This window comes from Miscanthus floridulus, chromosome 10 (genome assembly GCF_019320115.1).
Source record: "Miscanthus floridulus cultivar M001 chromosome 10, ASM1932011v1, whole genome shotgun sequence".
NCBI classification, from domain to species: domain Eukaryota; kingdom Viridiplantae; phylum Streptophyta; class Magnoliopsida; order Poales; family Poaceae; genus Miscanthus; species Miscanthus floridulus.
The window spans coordinates 59285140-59291285 of record NC_089589.1 but is presented as its reverse complement, the minus strand read 5'-3'; positions in this window follow the sequence as shown (position 1 = coordinate 59291285).

The following is a 6146-nucleotide window of genomic DNA, read 5'->3' as shown; positions in this document are numbered from 1 at the left end:
CCGCCGCTGCGCCGCCGCCCAAGCCCGCGTTGCCCGCGCCACCTCCGTTGCAGCGCCCAGCAGCGTCCTCGCCGTCATCCGCGCTGGACCACAGCCCCAGCTCCTGCTCACCCTCCCCGCTCTCTCTCTTGGTCTCTCTCTACTTGCCTCCTACGCCAGGCCGTCGTCGCTGCGTCGCCCACCCGCCCGTCGTTTCCCCTTCGCGTGTGCGCGCGAGCGCGAGAGCCCCACCACGCTGCTGCCGCGTCGGCGCGCCGACATCGTCATGCCGTGCCGCCCGTCCACCCCTGCCGCTGATGCTCGCCGTGGGTGCTCCACTGGCCGCACCGGTCGTACTGTTGCCGCCCACGCGTGCGGATGGAGCCGCCTATGCCCCACGCGTCGTCCTGCCGTCCCCGCCTGGCCGGCGTCTCCGTAGCCGGTGTGCTCGCCACATCGGCTCACGCGGGCGTGTTGTCGAGGGCTGGCTCAAGTCTTGCCGCATCCAGCCTGAGGCTGCGCAGGCTTCCGTGCACCTCGCCAACGGGTTTCCCGCCGTCGCCGTGACTTCCCCGGCCGGGTTTGACCACCGGCCGGTGCTCCTCTGCCTCGCTCAGGGATGCTGACGGGTGAGAAATTGAAATAGAGAATGTCCTAGGGTTCTTATTGCAACATACATGACTTATATGAATAGTATCACATAGTGTCGTTTACCTCGAGTTAAATAAGGAAAAGCATAGGGTCCTTTTTGCATAGTTGTGCGCCCTCTCTAGGCCTTGGCCCCGTGCGCGCCTGGTGGGCCGTGAGCCTCTGCGGGGCCTGCGGCCTGTCGGTACGGGACCTACAGGATACCCCGCAAGGAAGGAAGAAGACCTAGTTCAATTAGGATTCTCCTCCTGTAAATCTTAGTAGTAGTATTACTCTGTAATCCTACTAGGAACTCTCAATGGTAAACCGACTAGGATTCTGGCCTCCTGACTATATAAAGGAGGGTAGGGCTCCTTAGATCGGGAGTTCAACAGAGCAATTGTACAACACAACACTTCATAATCAATCCAACGCAAAGGCTAACGCCGACTGGACGTAGGGCTATTACTCGATCCACGATCGAGGGCCCGAACCAGGATAAATCGACTGTCTCTTGCGTTAACCATCGAGTTCAGCATACGCTGGAGCCCGAACATACTGCCCTGGGTACCCCCATGATAGGCTATCGGTGGTCAAACATCGATAGCTGGCGCGCCAGGTAGGGGCTTTCGGCAACTTTGCATCCGAGAGCTTGATGGACCTCGACAACATGATCTTCCCGAAGGGATCAATCTTCGTCTTCGGTTCATGGATCTGCAAGGCAGGCGACGATGGCAAGCTCCAAGGATGTCTTCTTGAAGAATCAGATCATCATTAGGACCATCCTATTTCGACGATAACGACAGATCAGCTCGCCAGAAGATTCGCACAGCTCAATCCAACTCAGTTCTCGCAAGATCACGTATTCGATTCAAACTCAAGTTCCGCTTCCGAAATGAAGTCTTATCCGAGTTCTTTCGGAAGACCGAGTTCTTTTCTGACAAAGCCCCAAGACATGATGCCAACCTGTCAGGAATACTACTCGGAGCACACCCAGAATACTTCAAAGAAGTCGGATCTTTCTCCGTTTGGACTCCACAACATGACAACATCCTATCAGACATGGCATGAAGGATCCACTTATTCCATGCTTAGAATGCCACTGAAGGGAGCCCAGGAAGGTCTCGTCTTAACCATAACATCTCAGGACTGCATCATTCACTGGCCAGATACCGTTCCTGAGGATGACGACGCCCAACTAGTCGATGGCGCGGCAACAGCAATTCTACCCTACCAAGAAGGAGATTCCATCTATGACTTTGAAACCTCTACTGAAGTCATCAACAGCTCTGCCAGTACAGAAAACAACAATGAAGACGGAACAACTCACGCTAGAAAAGTACTCATGATTCGTCGTCCTCGATCACCATTGATCCCCCCAGAAGCACCCGACGTAAGGTCTTCACATGAATCCGAGTCCAATATATCACCATTTATCCAGGGATACGATGGTGAGACTGAGAGCCAGAGGCAAGCAAGAGAAAGAAAGAACAAATTGAAACAGGGACGACAACGCCGTGCAAAGCAGCGGAAAGACACTTGGAACAAATATGAATCAGACCTAGCCGAATACAATAGAAGAAAATCAGAATGAGAAATCGAAGAAGGACGAGCAGCGAGTGGGAAGCACTAGAAGAACTCAGGGCAACCTCACACCCCAATGAGAAACAAGAACAGCTTCGAGATTTCCTCCGATCAACAATCTTTAAAACGAACGACGGAAAGGCAACATCTCATGAACAGGAAGACCAAAATCAAAGAAAGTCTGCTTTCGAAAGACTAGGACCAAGTGGAAGTCACAACGAAGGAAGCCGAAGAAATTACAGTCAAAATAACCGAGTCGAGCAACAAAGAAAGGACAAGAGCAGAGCACCTACTCGGACGGCCACACAAAATTACTCTTACCAAGACGACAGCTGGCAAGAAGGGGGCGCAGAATCAGAATACACAGAAGCCAGAACACACGATAGATTTCCCTGTTTTGCAAATAGACTTGCATTGATTCGACTACCTCACAAATTCAAGCCATCCAACCACTCCAAATACGACGGCAAGACCGAACCAAAGCAATGGCTCAGGATTTACTCACAATCAATTGAACTAGCCGGAGGAGACGATGACATCAAAACCTTGTTCTTCCCCATGGCCCTAGAAACCATGCTGCTTCAATGGTTTGACAAATTAAATCCCGGATCAATCAGAAATTAGAAAGACTTACAAAGAGCTTTTTGTGAAAATTTTGCAGGAATTATTACGCATCCAATCACCCACGCAGAATTAAAAGGACTCAAGCAGAAATGAGGTGAAAGTCTCAGAAATTACTATCGACGATTTGGCGAACTACGAGCTCAAGTACATGACATCACACAACGAGAAGTAATCGAAGCTTTCTCTCACGGAATCATGGCTAGGTGGCAATTCCAAGACTTCTGCAAAGAAAACCCAAGAAATAACGAAAAATTCAGAAGAACAGTAGAAAAGATTATTACTGCGGAAGAAAAAACGAAAGAAAGATTCCCAGAAAGGAACAACAGAGACAACCCGGACAGGCAAAATCCTCGAAACAATAGGCATCAGGAGAGAAAGCGAGGTCCAGACAACACGGTAGCAATGGCTGACAAATCAAAGAAATTTACCAAGCCCAGAAGATATGACGACATCGAGAACATGCGTTGCCCTTTGCACCCTAACGGGAGGCACACCATCGGAAATTGCTACACCTTCAACGAAAGGTACACTAGAAAAGATAGCAAGGGAAACAATAAAGAAGATAATCAGAAAAAAGAAGAAGACAACCACGATGACAAAGGGTTCCAAAAATCCAGAGGGACAGTAGCAGTAATCTTTGCCGGGATTCCAGACTCAAGAAGCGCTACATGGTTTCACTCAAGAAAGCACTCGGACGACGCTTGTTCCTACTCGACAAGACCTGAAGGAATAAGACGAGGCTTCCAGAACTCAACCATGAAGTGCTTGGGGGCTTGTCGGTACGGGACCTATAGGATACCCCGCAAGGAAGGAAGAAGACATAGTTCAATTAGGATTCTCCTCCTGTAAATCTTAGTAGTAGTATTACTCTGTAATCCTACTAGGAACTCTCAATGGTAAACCGACTAGGATTCTGGCCTCCTGACTATATAAAGGAGGGCAGAGCTCCTTAGATCAGGAGTTCAACAGAGCAATTGTACAACACAACACTTCATAATCAATCCAACGCAAAGGCTAACGTCGACTGGACGTAGGGCTATTACTCGATCCACGATCGAGGGCCCGAACCAGGATAAATCGACTGTCTCTTGCGTTAACCATCGAGTTCAGCATACGCCGGAGCCCGAACATACTGCCCTAGGTACCCCCGTGGCAGGCTATTGGTGGTCAAACATCGACACGGCCGGGCGCACCGCCTGGGCCGGCCTTGTGCCACCTGTGGCCTGGGCTTCGCCTTTGGGCTGGCCTACCTTGACCGGCTGGGCCTAATGCGGCCAGTGGTTCGTTTTTCTTTTTTCTGTTAATTTTATTATTTTGTTTAAAATGGCTAAAGTTTGTAAATCCATAATAAATCAAATAAAAATCATAAAATGGTAAATCCAGTTTTGTTGAACTCTAAATAAAAGTCTACACTTTGAACACATAAAATCATATGCTTTAGTGCAAAATAATTTGCCTTAAAAATTAATCTATTGTTGTTGTAATTAATTAAATTAGTTTCCTTGATCCAAATGCTGTGAAATTTTTATGGTAGGTTCATCATATGGTTAGGTGTCCACTATAATTTTTGTAGCTGCAGAGAAATTAAATTACTAAGATAGCAAATGAGCCCTAGTTTGCATATATAGTAAGTCAAATAAATGAAATCAAGAAACACCTTAAAATTTTATAACTAAAACACTTGTTGGGAAATGACACCTTTCTCGACGATGTTGATACTTAGATTAGTACGTTAGTCACTAGAGCTAGTTTGTTAGTTCGTTGTATGTGCTCAGTTTTAAAAGTTGTTGTTACCTGGTTAATTAAATGTTGCATCATCTCTACATCGCATTGCATACCATAATAGGGACGATGATGGATCGTGGAGTCATCTGGAGTATCGGAAAAGATGGTGTCTCGATGATCGTGTCACCAAGATGGAATGCTAACTTTTGGTTATATTTTACCCAAGCAAGCCCCGGTGCATAACTCCTACTTTTCTGCACTATAAATTATGTTTGTGCATTAAGTTTTAAGGAGTTGATTGAAACCCACTTGCATATGTATATCCTTATCCTATGAGTCTTACTAGTATGACAGGATCGTGTAGATTGTTATGCTACAGGACTCCGGTAGAAGTCGAGTGCTTACATGTCACTCGTGAGAGATAGGAAATATATTATCGTTGTTACTATATTATTATCACTTGGAATATATAAATGGTGAAAGGAAGAATGGAGACCGGGCAGGGATATGGTTTGGGTATTGGTGGATGTAAAAGGTTGTGTCCTGCGGTCAACGGGGCATAGCTTTGTTACACTGTTTTCCCTGTCTGTGTCGGTTAAGGACTGACCGTTGCATTGGGTTCTAGGCAGGTCACTGACTTATTATCCTGAACATATACTTGTGTATGGGCGTAGGGAAGACTTGTTACTCTCTTGTCATGGGTTCCGGCTCTTTCAGAACTGACTTTCAGGCTGGTTTTTTGGTGGAGGTCCTTGCACCGCACTGAGTCCGAGACTTAGGGATAGGGGCTTGGAGTCTAAGTTTGGATGGGGACTTGGACCCCGTGACAGGAGGGTAGTGGGTTGGTCCTGCTTGTGCCTAGGGTACAAGCGGGGCGTGTGTTTCAGGGTAATCAGCTGGGCACATTGATTCGTGAATCACCGGGCGATCCGGTACGGCTTGTCTACAGTCTAGCAACGTAGTAAGAACTGGAAGATGAAATATGGTAAAATGATTCTAATTGCTTACCACCTGCTTGAAAGTAGCACATGTGCTTACATAGAATGGTTAGTTAATGAACTAATGCTGACTGCTAATAAAAATTGAAAATAAGGACGCACGCTTAGTAATGCTTTCTGCAGATGCAATAAACCCACAAGCCAGATAGCCTTGTATATCCTTAGAGTCTTTTTTCTCCTATCGGGTAAGTCTTGCTGAGTACAATTGAGTACTCAGGGTTTTATTTCCTTCTGTTGTAGGTGACAGGTGGATGCTAGATCTGACTCTTGTGTGTGGATTCCTTCTAGTGGGCTCAGAGATGATTCCTTTACGCTGCGATCATAGTTTTATTTATAACTCTCACTAAATATTTTTATAAGTAGAAGCTTTAAAATCTGTTGTCTTATTTTATTCATCACTGCTTCATCATGTCATGGGTAGGGGCCTCCCAACCGGGATCCCATCCTTTACATTCTATCGCATAGCTACAATCAACAATTATTGTAACCGAGCATAAGAATACAGAGAGATATACTTTAAACTGGACGTAGGGTACCACGTGCTTGAAACAATATAAATTCATGTGTCTTGTATGCTACCCATCTGATTCCCTATACGTGAATATGATG